This window comes from Neofelis nebulosa, chromosome 2 (genome assembly GCF_028018385.1).
Source record: "Neofelis nebulosa isolate mNeoNeb1 chromosome 2, mNeoNeb1.pri, whole genome shotgun sequence".
NCBI lineage: Eukaryota > Metazoa > Chordata > Mammalia > Carnivora > Felidae > Neofelis > Neofelis nebulosa.
The window spans coordinates 35,180,533-35,201,171 of record NC_080783.1 but is presented as its reverse complement, the minus strand read 5'-3'; the positions used below and the strand labels follow the sequence as shown (position 1 = coordinate 35,201,171).

Genomic DNA, 20,639 nt, shown 5'->3' with positions numbered 1-20,639 from the left:
TAATCATATAAGAAATTTAAGCACTGTGGAAGAATATAAAGAAAATAAAATTCACCCAAAAGCCAACCTTCTTCAAGATACAATTCTTTCATTGCAGTTTCTGTAATAAGATGAACCACACAAATTAATCTAAGTAGATAATATATTCAAGTCTTCTTTCTTTCTCCTTCCTTCCTTCCTTCCTTCCTTCCTTCCTTCCTTCCTTCCTTCCTTCCTTCCTTCTTCCCTCTCTCCCCTTCTTTTCTTTTCTTTTTTCTTTTCTTTTCTTTTCTTTTCTCTTTTCTTTTCTTTTCTTTTCTTTTCTTTTCTTTTCTTTTCTTTTCTTTTCTTTTCTTTTCTTTTCTTTTCTTTCAAGTAGCCTCCATGCCCATCATGGGGCTTAAACTCATAACACTGAGATCAAAAGTCACATGGTCTACTGACTGAGCCAGCCAGGCACCCTCCACATTTTCATTTTTAATTAACCTGCAGAATAAGTAAATGTTTCCAATACTGTATCCTAAGACATCTTAAAATATCCCTACACTACATAAAGATGAAATATTCAAAAAGTTTAAAAGGCCTTCTTCATGTCACTCTCATTGCTTCTAGCATTTGGAAAGTAGTTTTTAAAAACTCTTCCAACAAAATTAACTAAAATTTAGAATGAAAAAAGTAATAAAATTAAAAAAACTTTCTTCTAACTAGTGCTTTTACAGTAATTTTTATCTACCCATTGTATTCATTGTCAACAATGCAATGGAACTTAATGCAATTTTTTCTCAAATACTAAAGTAAGTCAATGCTTTAGAAGCATTTATGTAGAAACTTTCATTTGTAAAAAATTTACACCTGTCATCAATAATTTAGTCGTTTACCAGTCATTACCTATGTAGTGTGTGTGCCAGGCATGGCCTATTTGCTGGAGATACCTCAGTAAGACAAGTTTCCAGATCTTGGGAAGCTCTGATTTGAGTACTTTTTTATCCAAGCTATTTGAGGTAAATCAACATTCCCAGGCCATGAAGTTAAAAATAGTAATAAAGGAGGACTTGGTAAGGAAAATTTCAGAACCACTGCAGCAGATTCTAAAGAAAGCTTGTGAAATATGTGAGGGTATTTTGTTTAGACTTTAAAGATGAATACAGATTTTTCTCCATCTTACCTTGCTCTGTCAGTTTACTCTGTCTTTGCCTCTTCTGTGACATGTTTACATTCTTTCCTACCATGCAATAGGATGACCAAATGCTGAATGATACTTGCTGACTGGTCCTGGACGAGATTTACATGCCACCAGTAGCTGAGGGTGGCATGATAGAATACAGGTGAACCCTCAGCATCAGCTCACTTTTCAAATTCTACCTCAAAGTGAGGTGAGCAGTGAGGAAAATGATAAATGACTTCTCTGGGTCTCTGAGTGCCTTGACATTATGAGTGTGAGTCTGCATATGAAGGGCTTCCCTGCCCAGTTTCTCTACTGCACCAAGGTTAGCAGATTATCAAGGGTAAAGAGGGTGGAACTCTCAGTGTGGTGCTTCCCAGCCTCCTTTTCCTTTCCTTCCCTCTCCCTTCTCTCCTGAGCTAAAAAGGGGACAACCTTGCTCTTCCTATAGTTTGTGTGACCATATAGTACACAATATCAAGTTGATCTACAGTAGTGAAAAGCTTTCAGTAATTAAATTATAATCTCTTCCTATTTTAAAGAAAATTTTCTTATTAAAACAATACCTTCTTTAATATTTAGAAAATGTGGATTAGCCAAAAAGGAAGAGAAAATCTTTTGTCTATCATTTGTCTATCCATCACCCATAGATAACCATTATTAATATTTTGGTATGCGTCCTTCTAAACCCTTCTTCATGAATGTGGGTATGTATATGTCACACATATATATCTGTAGAACTGTTTAGTATAACTTGTTTATTTCACTTAGTAACAAACACCTTTCAGTGTTATTGAATATTCTTCATGACATAATGACATAATGGTTGCATGATGTGTCTATGGATAGGTGTGCCATTATTTGATATGTACTTTATTTTTGGACATTTAGATTGTTTCTTGTTTTTTAACTTTTTTTTTCTTACCTACCCTAGTTTATTTTTTTTTCAACGTTTTTAATTTATTTTTGGGACAGAGAGAGACAGAGCATGAACGGGGGAGGGGCAGAGAGAGAGGGAGACACAGAATCGGAAACAGGCTCCAGGCTCCGAGCCATCAGCCCAGAGCCTGATGCGGGGCTCAAACTCACGGACCGCGAGATCGTGACCTGGCTGAAGTCGGACGCTTAACCGACTGCGCCACCCAGGCGCCCCTTACCTACCCTAGTTTAAAATGACCTTCACAGCAGTGTTTCTCAGAATATGGTCCATGACTGTGAGTGTCCCCTTGATAAGTCATGAGCTGACCCAAAAATGGCAGATAAATGATTATGCATTTCTTTTACGGCTAAGTCTGTTAATTCAGCTAGTCTTTTTAAATAATTTTTATTAATTAGCATTTATATTTATAGCATTTACATTTATAATAATTAGCATTGTTATAATATTCTATTATTCTGTATTACATAATATATTTACAATATACATATGTCATCAATATATATCTATTATCACTTATAATTTGTTAAATACATGTCTTTTGTTTTGCATCTTTATTATCATATGTTCTCTTGCATATTACACATCATATATTCTATCATTGTAGAAAATTCAAACACAGAGAAGCAAAAATTTTAAAAATCAACTGTAAGCCAGTAGTCCTACCATAAAGACTGTTAACATTTGGAATACATACATATATATTTTTTTCTTCTTTTTACAAGAAAAAAGGGTAATACTATACATAAATATTTGTAATCCATATTTTCACTTAATTGTAATGCATGAGCATTTTTTCAATCAAAATATTGTTTTTTAGGCATAGAATTTAGTGATTCATCACTTACATATAACACCCAGTTCATGAGCATTTTTCAATGTGCATAAATACAAACACATTTCTACAAAACCATTTTTTTTTTCAACGTTTTTTATTTATTTTTGGGACACAGAGAGACATAGCATGAACGGGGGAGGGGCAGAGAGAGAGGGAGACACAGAATCGGAAACAGGCTCCAGGCTCTGAGCCATCAGTCCAGAGCCTGACGCGGGGCTCGAACTCACGGACCGCGAGATCGTGACCTGGCTGAAGTCGGACGCTTAACCGACTGCGCCACCCAGGTGCCCCTACAAAACCACTTTTAATGACTAGGAACTATTATATCTTACAATGCACATAATTTGTTTAGTCAGTTCCCTCTTATTGGATATTTAGGTTAATTCTAATATCTTTACTATGACAACTAATCTGAAACTGAACGTCCTTGCAAATTAATCTTTTCTCCCTCAATTGCTTCTTTGAGATTCATGCCCAGAACTTTGACCTGGACTTGAAAGCACGGCCTCCATTTGGAAAAACAAATTCTTCCTGCCATTTGAGAGGAGAGCTTGTCATAAAGGAAGTCTCCACTTCCTGGAAATAGCATCCACTTTCCTGTGTGTGTAAGTAGATATAGTCATTCTTGAAACAACTGCTGCTAGCCCAGGGAGCTCGAAACTCAGGGTTCTTTCCCAGCACAACTGGTGACCAGTATCTGAGAGAATAAATAAGATAACCTATTTCTACATGTGATTTTCTAAGCAAGTGATTCAGATTGTAAAGTTAAATGGGAAATTATCTTCTTTTCAGTATCTCCAGAATTTTCTGATATCCCAGAAGAGTTCATGAGTGCTCTAGAAGATTTCCTTGTTATAACACCCCAAGGAATTCGGATGTTCCAGGTCAGCGGGTAGAGTTTTTTGTTTTTTGTTTTTTAAATCTGTCTATGCATTCAATGAATGCATTATACATGTATCTCCCACTTTTCAATAGCTATTTTTTTTATTACTTGTAAGGGTAAAGTCTACTAAAGCCAGCCAACATTACCAATTTTAACTCACACACGACTTGCTTGGTTTAGCTTCTATGTTTTTACTCAAGGCTTCACAAGGAGTTAGATTCTAAATGTCTCTTCTCCACTATATCAGTTTTGTTGCTTAAAATGTTCTCCTTTTCTTAGTGAATGCCTGTCCTTTCTTCAAAACCCGACTCAACATTCACTGCTTCTAGGACCCTACTTGACACAGCCATCCTAAATCTCCCAGGAACTTGTGTATTTTCTTTGCACCATATTGTGTAAATGTGTATATTTTGTTATGTATAAACTGTTCTTTATTGCTATATTAAGTTAACCATGTTATTTTAATATGTATTTGTCTGTATTCTGATACCCTTGCAAGCTTGTAGAATCTTTAAGGAGAAGAACAACATCTTCCTTTTGGGGAGGTGAGGGGGTAGATTGTAACCAGAATATATCTCTTACCACACTGCCCAATGGACATTTATTAACTCTGACTCACAGATATAGATACCCAATTGCCTATAATTTTTCTTCACTTGTGAGTAAGCCAGATATATCAGACCCAATTTTCAGTGCCTGAGAATGTCTGGAAGTAAAATAACTTGCTTTATTCATTGACAGTGTGTGGATCCCTACCGACCGTCACAAGACCCCATCAACCACCCAGTCATGCACCAGTCAGCCATTAAATATGCCAGGGAAGCTGTGTTTAGTGATGACATGTCTCCTGTTGCCCAAGAACTCTTCTTGGCTTTAGTCACAAGCAGCAGATCTCACACAAACATCATGTAAGAGAGTGAAAAATATTCCTATGTATTACTGGAATGCATTCACAATTTCACATCACAAATGAGAGGTTATTTAAGTCAACTAAGAATTCATTTCCTCAGGGCATCTGGGTGGCTCAGTCCATTAAGTGTCCAACTTCGGCTCAGGTCATAATTTCACAGTTTGTGAGTTCAAGCCCCACAGTTCGTGAGTTTGAGCCCCACATTGGCTCTGTGCTGACAGCTCAGAGCCTGCAGCCTGCTTCAGATTCTGTGTCTCCCTCTCTCTCTGCCCTTCCCCCGCTCATGCTCGCTCGCTCTCTCTCTCTCTTTCACAAAAATAAATAAATGTTTTAAAAAATCTTGAAAAAAATATATATTCCCTCTTCTGAATGGAAATCAGTCATTTTTTTAGCATATTTTTGAAAGAATCTAATGCCAAGAGTCCAAACGTCTGCCAAATATTGACACTTTTAAACACAGAATACTGTCCCTTATTTAGTTATGAGGTCCATTGTAGTTTTTCCCTGTGTTTGAGGAATCATTTATATTGTACCATGAACTTACCCCTGTAAACTCTATGTGTACTTTCAAATTTTCCCTCCTAGATCAATTGATATTTCAGAAGCCCTGGCACTTCCAGGTATTGTCAATGTGATAACAGCAGGTATTGTCAATGTGATAACAGCAGAGGATGTTCCAGGAAATAATAAGCATCAGGGAGAAGTTCTCTATGCACCCAGTGAGGTGTGAGATTTGTGTGGGGCGTATTTTTCAAATGATTCACTGAAAACACCAAAATGATTATTGGTTATGACTCTACATCCATGGATTCATGTTCACATCACAAAAACTGCAGGGAACCAATGATTCCACATCAGTGATTCTCAAATTCTCTCTTGAAATGTGAACATAAGATTCTGATCATAAGCTATAAGCCCTCTCAAAGAAGGCTTCTAAAAAAGTTGTGAAAACCATAGAAGCAATATAGAACACAGGACATTAAAAGAACCGACAGAATTTCAGGATGACTGGATTAATATGTGTGATATGGGAATGATGGGGAATACAACTGAAGACAGAAGCCAGATAATCAAGTTCTGCACCCAGTTTTTGAACCCCCTAAATCCCACTCATGCCACTGTTTTAAATTTATTCTCATAGGTGGAAAATAATCTTTCCTTTGGTCATAGGAACCCAGTGGGTAAATGTAAGAATGTGGGAACAGTAATTCCTTTTTAATGATTCTGTGTCTTAGCTAATGGTAACACGTGGCTTTTCTGCAGGTGATTTGCATGAGTCAGATTATCTGCACTGTGGCTGCTGATACCTATGCTCATGCAAGAGAGGCAGCTAAAAAAGTGAAGATGACTTGTGAAGACATAGAACCAAAGATTATCACAAAAGAGGTAGTCGAGCCACTTCATGCCTTCTAGAATGACTAGGTCAGTATACTTTTGGCAGAATTCAACTGGTGGAGTCACAAAATAGTATAAATTGGGCTCCATCTATACTTCATTCAGAGTTATTTATGTTTCAAAGCAAAGGCTCAAGAAATCGACACCTCGAAACATAATACTGAGAATTTCCCTGCCTGCATTTCTACTTCCTTCTTGTGACCACTTCTCCCATTCTCTTGACAAGACATGTTCTCATAATATAGATAGGTAACACCAGAGGAATGTCCTTATGACCTCTATGTAAAACTAGTCGGTGGGAAAATCCAGAGCACTGTGAAACTGAGAACAGTCATAACATTTACTGTCCTGTGTCTCCTGCCCACTTCCTACAAGCTCTGGAGATAGAAAACTCAGATTGGTATTCTAACTCCATCTTTTAGTAGCTCTTTCTTTCTTTCTTTCTTTCTTTTTTTTAGTGGCCTCTTAATAGCAATGAAAGCTTTGGCATGTCACGTAAATTCCTCATACCTCAGCTTTCTCAACTATAAAATGGGAGCCATAAAGCACCTACATGAAAGTCATTAGAAGGTTTAGATGAGAAAATCCAGGTAAAATGCTTAGAACAGCACCTGAGAGATACGGAATGCATGTAGTAAATGTTTGCTATTATTTTTGTTTTAGTTGTTGTTATTAATGAGGGCAAGAACATGTTGCATGGTGCTTTATAGCCCCAGCATTTAGCAAAGCATTAACCCAAGGTCAGTCTTAATAAATGAGTGTGATGGAGGGAGAAGTGTATAGATGGGTAGATGAACAACATGAAACCCAGCCATGTAGGATACTTCTTCAGTATCCTCTGATTCTCCTCTGTTCTTCCCAAGAGTTGCCAAGTTCAGGTCTTTCCCAGTTATCTTTTCAATGCCTTTAAGTCTGCCCCTTTCTTTCCACTCTCAATTTCACCCCTATCCCACCCTTCAGCACATACCTTACCACTGTCAGATTTACTACAATAACCACTTAAGGAGCCTCTTGTACTCCATTTTAAACCTGTCTACCCACCACATTAACTTTTCTACGCCTCAATGTTCATTGGGTCACTTTTCTTATACAATAATGTCCCCTTGGATAAGGGTCTTAGCATAGAACTCAAGGTCTTTCATAGTCCAACCTCAATTCACCTTTGAAGCTCATCCACATGCTCTTGACAGAAAACTTGCTCTCCAGCCAGCCTGGCCTTATTCTCTTTTTGGCCCCTCAGCTTATTTTCAACCTCAAGCTATTGCTTTCTGAGGTGGCCTTGACTTCAAATGATTTCCCCCTCTTTTCTCTAACTGTCCTAATTCCATGCAATTCAGCCTCTAATTTAGGTCACCTACACAAGGCCATTTCTGAGCATTTCCAGTTCCACCAGCCTCCTCCTTGGCCTCTCTCTACTCTTCTTATCTGCACCCCACCATAAAGTTGACACCTTAATACCCACTGCCTCAGGTCATCACTCAGCAGTCTAGAGGGTGGGACCTTCTAGATATGCTTATCTCCCCCTCAGCGCTTCCTCCAAGCCCTGAACAAAACTGAGTCACCAATACCTGCAGTCTATTGTAACACAATTTCTGCTGACTCTACACTCCTTAGATTGTCTGTCACGGTGTATGAATATCTGAAAGAACAGGAGCATAGCAGTTTGATGGCATATGAACGGTTTATTAAGATATGAGAAAACAAAACTTTTTATTATTTTGCCCTAGAACACAATTCATTTTTCCATTGGAAAAAAAAAATAGAGCAAGGAAATTTAGAGCAAGCCTTTAAATATGTTGATCAAATCATTGATGGTAAGTTGTCTTGGGCCAGAAAAATGATTCCTCTAAAGTTGAAGACTATAAGTTAATTATCTGGTTTGAGAAATACTGAAACTCCAAGGCAGAGCTCTCAACCCTAGTGTGATTTTTAAATCAAAATTTTAAATGCACAAATAATAAGTTTACAATTTGATGAAATTTTATGTATAGGTATAAATCTATGTAAACACTACCCACATCAAGATCTAGAACACTTCTGGGGAGCCTGGTTGGCTCAGTTGGAAGAGCATGCAACTCTTGATCTAGAGGTCATCAGTTTGAGCCCCATGTTGGGTGCAGAGATTACTTAAAAATAAAATCTTTAAAAACATATAGAGAGAGCCCAAGGAAAGCAACAGCGGCAGATGGGGAGGAAGCAGCAGGCTTGGAAGACCCATCTGCCTTCAGTAGGTTTCCGCTCTTTGCTAGGGACAACAATTAAGTGAGGTCCCCAAGTGAAACCCAAGTTCAAACCTGGACTGTTTGGAGGAGAAGAGACCAACATGGTGGAGAAGTAGGGGGATCTGAAGTTCCCTCCTCTCTCAAACAAAGCAGTATTGAAGCTAAAGGACTTTCAACTCTAAGAGTCCAGGTGGCAAAGTGACAGAGATACTTGCAAAGACCCACCAGGACAACATGACAGGCCATAGGTGCATGATTGTGAACTGAGAGAAATAAAACAAACGAAGGGGAGGGATCCCCTTCTGTAGAGAGACAAAGAGAAGAGAAAGAAGCTGGGGAAGCATAGGACTATATCTGGATAAAAGAAAAACCACGGACCAGGATGGTGAAAGATTCAATGTCTAACTGCAGGGCTTTCTCCAGACTAGGGCTGGCTGCCCTTTTCACACACCTGGGGAGGTGGGGAGCCAGCCCCAGGCTTGGTAACTAGTTCAGAGGTGCAGTCCGCAGTGGGAGAAAACAATCCCCTCCCTGGAGTGCTATGGGAAGAAAGTATACATCCACTCAAAGGAGTGGCACATCACCAAAACCAAGGTGGACAGTGTGGGAACATTGAACACATGGGGGTTTAAATCCCAGCGAAGTGCCAGGAAAGCACAGGAGTTGGCAGAGTGGGACAAGCCGCCTTGTTTGCAGCCATAGCACAGTGAGGACAGCTTGAACAGAGTGATTTGGGACATCTGGTCTGTGGAGGTGAGACTGGGGGGTTGCCATTTTTCTCCCCATCACCAACAAGGTGGGGCTTCAGGGAATGGACTGTGGGTCCACAATGGAGGCAGGACCTACCTACACCAAACCAGGGCCCCTCCACGCCTGGTAACTGTGTATATACTGGAGCGGGATTAACATGATGAACCAGACAGCCCCTCCTCCAGACCAGCACTGTTGCTTTGCCTGGTTTAATTCTCGAACAATTCTTATTATATAGATATATTCTTCCTTCCTTTTCACCTTCTTATCTCTTCCCTCCTGTAGTCTGGTTACTCTGGTTGTTGGTTTGTTTAAGCAGATTTAATCTATTCTCTTGATACATGCTCTACACCTCATATATATATATATATATATATATATATATATATATATATATTTAATTTACATCCAAGTTAGTTAGCATATAATGCAACAATGATTTCAGGAGTAGATCCCTTAGTGCCCCTTACCCATTTAGCCCATCCCCCCTCCCACAACCACTCCAGTAACCCTCTGTTTGTTCTCCATATTTAAGAGTCTCTTATGTTTTGTCCCCTCTCCCTGTTTTTATATTATTTTTGCTTCCCTTCCCTTGTGTTCATCTGTTCTATGTCTTAAAGTACTCATATGAGTGAAGTCGTATGATATTTGTCTTTCTCTGACTACACCTCCTTCTTTATTTTCCTTTCTCTCTCTCTGGCTTAAGCCATATAGTTTCTCTGTCCAGTCAATTTTTATTTTTTTCCTTTTTTCCTGCTCCTGTCATTTCTTCCTTTGCATGGAATAAGGCCTCGTCCATCAGCACCACCTCTACCCTGTTGTTTACTTGTAGTTGGTGTTTCTGATTTTTGTTTTTGGTTTGTGTGTGTGTGTGTGTGTGTGTTGTTTTTGTTTTCTGTTTGTTTTTTGTTTGTTTGTTTTCCTTTCCAGGGCAACTTCAATGAACAAATCAAAGCACACCTGGTGGAGGGTCCAAAACATGACTAGGAGTAGGGATAAAGTAACAACAGTCACAACAACAGAGAGCAAGTAACACTCCAAAAAACACCTCATGAAGGGCCAAGCCCTGGGCAGTGTATGACCCCTCTTTAATATAGTAGTGATTGCAGGTACAGGACACATAACAAGCTTTTAAAACATGTAGGGGACAGAAAACTAGCCAAAATGATGAAATGGAGGAATTCTCCTCAAAAGAAATTCCAGGAAGAAATGACAGCTGAAGAATTGATCAAAACAGATATAAACAATATAACTGAATAACAATTTAGAATAATAGTCATAAGATTAATGGCTTGGCTTGAAAAAAAAAAGCATAGAAGACAGCAGAGAATCTATTGCTACAGAGATCAAGGAACTAAAAAATAGTCACAATGAATTTAAAAATGCTATAAATGAGGTGCAAAATAAACTAGAGGTGGTGACAGCAAGGACTGAAGAGGCAGAAGGGAGATTAAGTGAAATAGAAGATAAAATTATGGGAAAAGGTGAAGCTGAGAAAAAGATAAAAAAATCTGAACCACAAGGGGAGAATTAGAGAAATAAGTGAGTCAACGAAATAGAACAATATCCATGTCATAGGAATTCCAGAAGAAGAAGAGAGAAAGAAAGAGGCTGAAGGTATACTTGAAAAAATCATAGCTGAGAACTTCCCCAATCTGGGGAAGGAAACAAACATTGAAATCCAGTAGGCACAGAGAACTCCCTTCAGATATAACTTGAATCAATCTTCTGCATGACATATCATAGTGAAACTGGCAAAATACAAAGATAAAGAGAGAATTCCGAAAGAAGCTAGGGAGGGATAAACGGGCCTTAACCTAAAAGTGTAGACACATAAGGGTAGTAGCAGACATATCTACTGAAACTTGGCAGGCCAGAAAGGAGTGGCAGGAAATTTTCAATGTGATGAATAGAAAAAATATGCAGCCAAGAATCCTTTATCCAGCAAGCCTGTCATTCAGAATAGAAGAAGATAAAGGTTTTCCCAGACAAACAAAAACTGAAGAAATTCATCACCACTAAACCAGCCCTATAAGAGATCCTAAGGGGAACTCTGGGGAATGTTGCAAAGACCACAAAGTATCAGAGACATCACTACAAGCATGAAAACTACAGATAACACAATGACTCTAAATCCATATCTTTCACTAATAACACTGAATGTAAATGGACTGAATGCTCCAATCAAAAGACATAGAGTATCAGAATGGATGAAAACAACAACAAAAAAAAAAAAAAAAAAAAAAAAAAACAAAACAAGACCCATCTATTTGCTGTCTACAAGAGACCCATTTTAGACCTGAGGACACCTTCACATTGAAAGTGAGGGGTTGGAGGGGCGCCTGGGTGGCTCAGTCGGTTAAGCGTCTGACTTCAGCTCAGGTCACGATCTTGCGGTCTGCGAGTTCGAGCCCCGTGTCGGGCTCTGGGCTGATGGCTCAGAGCCTGGAGCTTGCTTCCAATTCTGTGTCTCCCTCTCTCTCTGCCCCTCCCCCGTTCATGCTGTGTCTCTCTCTGTCTCAAAAATAAATAAACGTTAAAAAAATTTTTTTTTAAAAATAAAAAAAGAAAGTGAGGGGTTGGAGAACCATCATGCTACTGGAAGTCAAAAGAAAGCTGGAGTATCCATACTTATATCAGACAAACTAGATTTTAATTTTTTTATGTTTATTTATTATTGAGAGACAGACACAGAGTGTGGGCAGGGGAGGGGTAGAGAGAGGGGGGAAACACAGAATCTGAAGTAGGCTCCAGGCTCTGAGCTGTCAGCACAGAGCCTGATGCACGGCTCGAACTCACAAACTGCAAGATCATGACCTGAGCCGAAGTTGGTCGCCCAACTGACTGAGCCACCCAGGCACCCCCAGACAAACTAGATTTTAAGCTAAAGGCTGTAACAAGAGATGAAGAAGGGCATTATATCATAATTACCGGGTCTATCCATCAAGGAGAGCTAACAATTATAAATGTTTATGCACTGAATTCGGAAGCACCCAAATATATAAATCACAAACATAAGCAATCTTATTGGTAAGAATGTGGTAATTGCAGGAGACTTTAATATTCCACTTAAAGGAATGGACAGATCATCTAGACAGAAAATCAATAAATAAACAATGGCCCTGAATGATACACTGGACCAGATGGACTTGACAGATATATTTAGAACTTTTCATCCTAAAGCAGCAGAATACACATTCTTCTCAAGTGCACATGGAACATTCTCCAAGATAGATCACATACCGGGTCACAAAACAGCCCACAATAAATATAAAAGAATTGATATCATACCATGCACACTTTTGGATCACAATGCTATGAACCTTGAAATCAACCACAGGAAAAAGTTTGGAAAACCTTCAAACACATGGAGGTTAAAGAACATCCTACTAAAGAATGGATGAATCAATCAGGCAATTAAAGAAGAAATTTAAAAATATATGGAAACAAATGAAAATGAAAAAACAACAATCCAAACCCTTTGGGATGCAGCAAAGGCAGCCCTAAGAGGTAAATACATTGCAATCCAGGCCTAGCTCAAGAAACAAGAAAAATCCCAAATACAAAATCTAAAAGCACACCTAAAGGAACTAGAAGCAGAACAACAAAGAAACCCCAAAGCCAGCAGAAGAAGAGAAATAATAAATATCAGAGCAGAAATAAACAATATGGAATCCAAAAAAACCAGTAGAACAGATTAATGAAACTACGAGTTGGTTTTTTGAAAAAATAAACAAAATTGATAAACTCCTAGCCAGACTTCTCAAAAAGAAAAGAGAGAGGACCCAAATATATAAAATCATGAATGAAAATGGATTTATCACAACCAATCTCCCAGAAATACAAGCAATTATCAGAGAATACTATGAAAAATTGTATGCCAGCAAACTGGACAACCTGGAAGAAATGGACAAATTCTTAGACACCCACACACTACCAAAACTCAAATGGGAAGAAATAGAAAATTTGAACACACCCATAATTAGTGAAGAAATTCAATCAGTTATCAAAAATCTCCCAACAAGGGGCACCTGGGTGGCGCAGTCGGTTAAGCATCCGACTTCAGCCAGGTCATGATCTCGCGGTCCGTGAGTTCGAGCCCCGCGTCAGGCTCTGGGCTGATGGCTCAGAGCCTGGAGCCTGTTTCTGATTCTGTGTCTCCCTCTCTCTCTGCCCCTCCCCCGTTCGTGCTCTGTCTCTCTCTGTCACAAAAATAAATTAAAAATGTCGAAAAAAAAAAAATTAAAAAAAAAAATCTCCCAACAAATAAGAGTACTGGTCCAGATGGCTTCCCTGGGGAATTCTACCAGACATTTAAAGTGGAATTAATACATATCCTTCTCAAGGTATTCCAAAAAATAGAAACAGAAGGAAAACTTCCATACTCATTCTATGAAACCAGCATTACCTTGATTCCCAAACCAGATGTAGACCCCACAAAAAAGGAGAATTACAGGCCAATATCCCTGATGAACATGGATGTAGAAATTCTTAACAAGATACTAGCAAATCGAATTCAACAGCATATAAAAAGAATCATTCACCATGATCAAGTGGGATTCATTCCTGGGCTGCAGGACTGGTTCAATATTTGCAAATCAATCAATGTGATACACCACATTAATAAAAGAAAGGATAAGAACCATATGCTCCTGCCAATAGATGCAGAAAAAGCATTTGACAAAATTCAGCATCCTTTCTTAATAAAAACATATTTAGAACACTTCCAGCACCCCCAGAAAGCTTCCTCTTGCTCCTTCTCAGTCAGTAACCCTTCCAAAGTTTTACCTCTTCTGAACCTCATATTAATGAAATCTTATAATATAACTTTCTTTGTGCCTACTTCTTTTATTCAACAGTGAGTGTGGAAAATTCAACCATGTTGTTGCATAGATCGATAGTAGTTCTTCATTGTACAGGAGTATTCCATTATATAAATCTTCCACAATTTATTTATCCATTCTACTACCGATGCACTACTGAGCTATTTTCAACTTGAGTATGTTATTAATAAAATTTCTATAATTTATACATATCTTTTTGTGAACATAAGCACTCATTTCCAATGAAATATACCCAGGAGTAGAAATGCCAAATAATAGTGTTTTTATATGTTTACCTTTAGTAGTTAATGCCAAATATTGAAAAAAAATATATTCCAGTTATACTCTTATTAGCAATCATGAGAATTGCATTGTTCTGTTGTTATCAGTCTTTTTAGTTTTATCTAATCTGATGAAGTAGTATCTCATTGTGGATTCAATTAAATTTCTTTCATGACTGTTGATACTGAACCCTTCTCATATGTGTATTGACCATTTTTATATTCTCTTTTATGAGATATTTGTTCAAGCCTTTTGCCTGTTTTTTTAATTAACTAAAAGTGATCATTAAATTAATATTATAATTATATTGCTGTAAGTATATATAATTATTTTTAATGTAATTATTAATATAATAAGTAATTGATTTACTTACAAATTAATAGAAAGTTTCCATGTTTTTGGTGTAAGTTCTTTGTTGATTAGAAGTATCATACATATCTTCTCCCAACCTGTGGATTGCATGTTCACTGTCTTCACAATTCTTTTTCATCAACAAAAGTTCTTGATTTTAATGAAGTACAATTTATCAGTCTTTTCTTAATGGTTAATGCTGTTGTGCCCATGAAGAAATTCTTGCCTATCCAAAGGTTATGAGGATATTTTTCTGTTTTGTCCTAGAAGCTTGATAAAATGCTTTAGCCTTGATGTTTAGGTCTCTGATCCATCTCAAATTAATTTTTCTATATGGCATGATGCAGGGGTAAAGTTTCAGTTTTGTTCAAGTGTATATCCAATTGACCTAACACCATCTATTAAAACTATTTTTTCCTTTATTGAATTGCAGTGCAGCTTTTATTATTTTCCATGTGTCTACATATGTGTTGTTCTATTTCTGAACTGATATTCCATTCATCTGTTTATCTGTATTTGTAATAGACCTCACTGTCTTACTTGCTATAACTCTATAGTAAGTCTTGAAATCTGAGAGTATAATGTCATTTTCCTACTTCTTTCTCAATATGACCTTAGCTGTTTTAGGTTCTTTGCATTTCCATATACATTTATCAGTTCATCAATTTTTACTAAAAAATAACTTGCTGGGATTTTGACTTGTATTGCATTGAAACAATATCAACTTGAAAGACTCAAAATCTTAACAGTATTACATTTAAATCCATGAATATGATAGATACCACCTTTTACTCAGATTTACTTTAATTTCTCTCAGTAACTTTGCAGTTTTTATATAGAGATCTTGCACATCCTTTCTAATATTTATACCTAGTATTTGGTGTTTTATAATGCTGTTTTAAATGATATTTTTATTTAATTTTCTACTTGCTTGTGTCTAATACATAAAAACACAATTAGCTTTTATATACTGACCTTATATCTAAGAACTTTACTAAATGCACTTACTGTTTTAATAGTCTTATAGATTCTCTTCAATTTTCTGTACACACAAACATATCATGACAGTTTTATTTACCTTTTCCAATCTTGATACTATAATTTATTTCTTTGTTGGTCTGCTTTGACATACTACACTGGCAAAGACCTAGTTAGTATATATTTTTAAATACCAATACCAAAATCCCATCTCAGACCAATGAAATCAGAACTGGAGTACAGGATGAGAGCATCAGTATTTATCTAAACATTCCCCAGATGACTCTAATGTGTAACCAGGGTTGAGAAGCACAGTTATTTCCTAAAAGAATTACTATCGGTCTTAGGTAAAAGAAAATAGTAATTTTCACAGAACCTAGTACCCTCTTCTAAATAACTAGAATGGAGAGTTCTATAAGCTTTTAGTCTTTTGCTAAAATCTGGAAGAGTGCTTTTTTTTTTTTAACCATTTTGCATGACTCACATTTTGTTGCCCCAAGAAATAATTTCAAGAAATCCTTTGACTCCTGGCAAAAATAACTCTTCACTTATTTTAACAGCACAGGAATCTTTTGGCTAATTTTTGTTGTTGTTGCTATTCTTAATTGAATTATAGTTGACATACACTGGCTAGTTTTAAAGTGAAAATACTGAAGTATTTAGTACTTTATTTCATTTTAAAGTAAAAATTCCTTCCAAGTATTTAAACTAGGGCCAAATGCCTCTTCTGGTATAACCTACAAAATGGTAAGGATAAGGATGTACTGGGCAAGCCAAAGTATCAGCTAAACCAGCAAGAGCTGGCTGGTTTTAGGGAAAGAAACAACCTCAACTTTGCCTTTTCTTTTTTAAGTTTATTTATTTATTTTGAGAGAGACAGCGAGAGGCAGGAAGGGACAGAGAGAGAGGGAGAAAGAAAGAGAGTCCCAATTGGGCTCTGCACTGTCAGCACTGAGCCTGACTCAGGCCTCAAACCCATGAACTGCAAGACCATGACCTGAGCCTGAAACCCATGACTCAGGCTTCAAACCCATGACCTGCAAGACTGACTGAGCCACCCAGGCGCCCCCTCAGCTTTGCCATTTTAAATCTTTGTGTCCTTTTACAAGCTACTTATCTTCTTTGATTCAATAATTCTAATATCACCTAACTGAGGTACATATTATTATTAACCCACCTCCACCCTGATTTTACAGAGGAGGAAATGACAGTTTAATACGTTGGCCAAAGTCACCGAACAAAGAGATGACAGTGCCTGGATATGTGGCCAGGTTTGTCTGTATGCTCAAGTCCAGCACATCATGGATCTCACCATCCCACTTGACAGATGAGGAAACTGAGGCCAAGAGAGAGGAAGGGAATGACCCAGGGTCATACAGCTGTTTGTGCACAATGAAGATTAATTAGAAAAAAGTAGTTTAAGGGCACCGGGGTGGCTCAGCTGCTTAAGCATCTGACTCTTGATATCTGCTCAGGTCATAATCTCATGGTCATGAGATTGAGCCCCGGGTCAGGCTTGGCCATGCTGAGCATGGAACCTGCTTGGGATTCTCTCTCTCTTCCTTTCTCTCTCTGCCTCTCCCTCTCTCCAAAAATAAATAAATAAACATTTTAAAAAAATAAAGAAAAAAGTGGTTTAACCAAATGATACAAAGTCCAGCTCTCCACAAACTAAAGCAACTTGCTCCCCATAAACCAAATGTCACTGACAGCCACCAGTCTGGGACTTTCAACTGAACATTGTCCTGTGTTTATGCCTTACAGGTGAGGTCCACATAGAAGGGCAGGGAAATTTTTACATGGAAATGCAAACTATCTTGGCTATCCCAAAAGAAGAAGATAAAGAAATGGCGTTACAGCTTGGAACCCAGTTTTCAAGCCATGTGCAAGTAACCGGATATTTTTGGAAAATGAGACTCCAGATGACGGTAGGCTGTGAGGCCCTGACAACCAGGCACTCTGCTCTAGAGGACTTTCGATTCCTTCCACTTCTATGCCTCTGATGCTCTGTGTATTTCATATTAGCTACAGTCCAGAATGAAGAAAAATGGGGCAATATTTCCCTGAAAGGGAAAATATTTTGCTACCTTCCAAAATTTAGGGCAAGATTTATATTACCCTTATAACAATTGATGGTGAAAAACCTAATCTCAGGGAGGTCAAAGCCTTAGTATTATATTTAAATCTCCCTTTGTAGTTCATTTGTGTTGCTTCTTTGTCTGAATATTTTCATGTATTAGTGATGCACCAGTAAAGCTATTGCATTTCCTGTGCAGTAGCAGATGATTTCCAATCCTAGTCCAGTGGTTGAGATATAAGGCATGGCTGCCACCTAGGCAAGTAAAGGATTCTCTGAAATTCCCCTCTTCTGAAATGTGGAGTTGTTGGGCCTAGAATTGTGTCTGGCACAGGAGGATATTTAAATATTTATACTGGGAGGAGGAGTAATGAAGAGCATCACTGAGGGGGAAAGCTGATGGCTTCCTCGTGGAGCAGAGTGAGTTGGTGCTGTGGGGTCCTAAAGGGATGGATAGACTCAATGCGAGGAGGAAGCTGGTATTCAAGGCAAAATGAAAGGCTGAGAGGACTGATGTTGAGCTGGGATGTGACTGGGGCCTCTGTGGTTACAAGTTTTAAAGTGGAACAGCATAGGAGTGAGGAGTTATGGTTTTGCCCCTAAAAAGCCATGTGATCTCCCACAAGCTGCCAAGCACCGATATCTTTTTCTATAAATTGAAGGAGATGATAAAGATCACCTCTGAAGTCTCTTTTGACAGAGAGTATGTAGCTCTGGGCTCCAAATGGATAACATGTATGTCCTCCCAAGTCACCATTGCTGCCTACCAACAATACCTTCTAAGGTATGATTAGTCAACTTCGTGAGGCATTTCCCAGGGGTAACTGGGGCACAGGACAGTCACAGCTCACAGCCCAGAACCTGGGTCAGTATCAAAAGCAGTCCCAATAAAGGATTTGTATAAACAGAGAAGGTCTAAGAATGACTAACAAGCACATGAAAAGATGCTCACAGCCTTAGTCACCAGAGAAATGCAAATCAAAACTATAGTGAGATACAACTTCACATGCACTAGAATGAGTATAAATCATAAGACAGTAATAACTATTGATAAAGATGTGGAGAAATTGAAATCTTCATACATTGCTGGTGGGCATGAAAAATGGCACAGCCATTTTTGGAAAATACCATGGCAGTTTCTAAGGATGTTAAAGATGGTGACTACATAACCCAACAATTCCATAACTAGGTATCTACCCAAGAGAATTAAAGGCATGTGTCCACACAAAAATTTATACACGAATAGCCAAAAGTAGAAACAACTCAAATGTCCATCAATTGATGAATGGGTAAGCAAAATATGGTATATCTCTACTTTGGAATATTATGCAGCCATAAAAAAAGAATGGAGTACTATTCCATGCTACAACATGAATGAACCTTGACAACATTATGCCAAGTTAAAGAAGCCAGACCACAAAAGACCACATATTGTAAGATTACATTTATATGAAATGTTCCAAACAGGCAAATCTATGGAGACAAAAAGTAGATTAGTAGTTGTCTAGTACTAGGGGACTGGAGGAAGATAAGGAGTCACTGCTTGGTAGATCCAGGTTTCTTTGAGGATGCTTAAAATGTTCTAAAATTAGATTATGGTGATGGTTGCACAAATTTGTAAATATTCTAAGTGCTAAATAACTGAGTTTCTTTGACTAGGCAGAGGGCTAGACAATGGTACATGGGTGAGGAAATAAACTATAAAATTGCACTTATGTGGCTTTGGGGACTCAACCTCTTGCAGGAATTTGTGGCTGCAGCATTAAATGTTCCAAGGAGTAGAATCACCTGCCACATGGAAAGAACTGGAGGAGTGTTTGGAGTAACCAAGCCTGCTCTGCTAGTGATGAGGGAGCATAAGGCAAGGGTTATGTGTGACATTCCTCAGGCACTCCTGGCTGCCTAAGAACAAAGGAAAGGAGAAAACAAATAGTTAACTGATAGAGATCACAATCATGCAGGACATGAGTCTCCATCAGTTTACAAATGTCTTCGTAGATTACAAGAAAAAGGCTATCTTATCAATAGCCTGATCTCCAGAAACCTATAGACTCAGTTTCCTGGAGCCCCAACATTACCCTCCCCTCTATAGTGATGTGAGAAACAAAGATAAGAAGGAAATGGGGGCACTTAGGTGGCTGAGTCAGTTAAGCATCCAACTTCAGTTCAGGTCATGATCTCGTGATCTGTGGGTTCAAGCCCAGCATCAGGCTCTGTGCTGACAGCTCAAAGCCTGGAGCCTGTTCAGATTCTGTGTCTCCCTTTCTCTTTGCCCTTCCCACACTTGTGCTCTGTCTCTCTCTCACTCTCTCAAAAGTAAATAAACATTAAAAATTAAAAAAAAAATTTTTTTAATGTTTTATTTACTTTTGAAAGAGACAGAGACAGAATGCGAGTGGGTTAGGGGCAGAAAGAGAGAGAGATACAGAATCTAAAGTAGGCTCCACGCTGTCAGCACATAGCCCGACGCGGGGCTCAAACTCACGAGCTGTGAGATCATGACCTGAGCTGAAGTTGATCACTCAACCGACTGAGCCACCCAGGCGCCCCTAAAAAAACTTTTTTTAAGTTAAGAAGGAAATGGTAGATAAAATTAAATTTTCTTATAACCTGCAGCCCATTTGTAAATACTTTAGGCAAATACAGAGCAGAACATTTCTCCAGAACTCCCTACTGTCTTAATGTTAATGCCTTACCAGAGGGAAAATAACTTTAGCTTGACAATAGCAAGGCCTCTGGTATCTTCTGAGTCCTCTTTAGCATATGAAAGTCCTTCTGGAGGCCTCTCTTTTGCCTTTACCTCCCATAACTCCATAGTATATAACCAATCATTCTTCACAACCCCAGTCCTGTCCCTATGCTTTAATAAAATCATTGCATCAAAGACATCTAAAAAATCATTTCTTGGCCATCAGCTCCAGACCCCACCACTCCAAAACCCCATCACTAGGAGCTGTCAGTGCCTTGGTCCACCAACAAGTAAGAGTCACCATAACAGCTGTGACTGTCAGCAGTCCTGGCTGTGCCAATGCCATCATGTCCTTCTAGTCCT

General features: G+C 38.3%; 1 pseudogene; it reads left to right on the top strand.

The window, feature by feature from the left end:
- LOC131490286 (aldehyde oxidase 4-like) overlaps positions 1-20,639 on the top strand; it is a 66,779-nt pseudogene that overhangs the window by 30,033 nt on the left and 16,107 nt on the right.